The sequence below is a fragment of the Otolemur garnettii genome, unplaced genomic scaffold (assembly GCF_000181295.1).
Source record: "Otolemur garnettii isolate 467f Iridium unplaced genomic scaffold, OtoGar3 scaffold00184, whole genome shotgun sequence".
NCBI classification, from domain to species: Eukaryota; Metazoa; Chordata; class Mammalia; order Primates; family Galagidae; genus Otolemur; species Otolemur garnettii.
Window position 1 is genome coordinate 3,007,713 of NW_003852579.1, and position 394 is coordinate 3,008,106.

The 394-nt window shown below is 31.7% G+C and overlaps 1 protein-coding gene across 1 annotated transcript in view; it reads left to right on the plus strand.

Moving 5' to 3' along the window:
* The first annotated feature begins 115 nt into the window (after nucleotides 1-115).
* The window catches only part of TAF12 (TATA-box binding protein associated factor 12), a 15,931-nt gene continuing 15,652 nt past the window's right edge, over nucleotides 116-394 (plus strand). Inside the window, exon 1 of the mRNA XM_012812015.2 lies at nucleotides 116-131. The gene's annotated coding sequence lies outside the window, so the exon portion shown is untranslated. The remainder of the gene's footprint in view (nucleotides 132-394) is intronic.

A 394-nucleotide genomic window follows, 5' to 3' on the forward strand; every position in this document is an offset into this window, starting at 1 on the left:
AAAAAAAAAAAAAATTTTTTTTTTTTTTTTTTGCAGCGACGGGGTCTTGCTATGTTGCCCATGCTGGACTCAAACTTCTGGCCTCAACTGATCCTCCCACCTCATCCTCCCAAAGTGCTAGGATTATAAAAGTGAGCTACTATGCACAGCCACTTTTTTTTTTTTAATCACTAATCAACATCTTACAACCCAGCCACCTTAAACAATTTTAGCTGTTTCTATAATATTTTTCTATTATTTCTATATGATATACTTAAATAGATACTCTTTGATTTATGCTTTTGTAATAGTCTATTGGCTTCCTATTATAGTAGGTGAGAATTTTGTTAGAGCACTCATATTATACACCTTTCCAATTTTCCTTCATTTTCCACTGTGATTTCTTTTTTTTTTT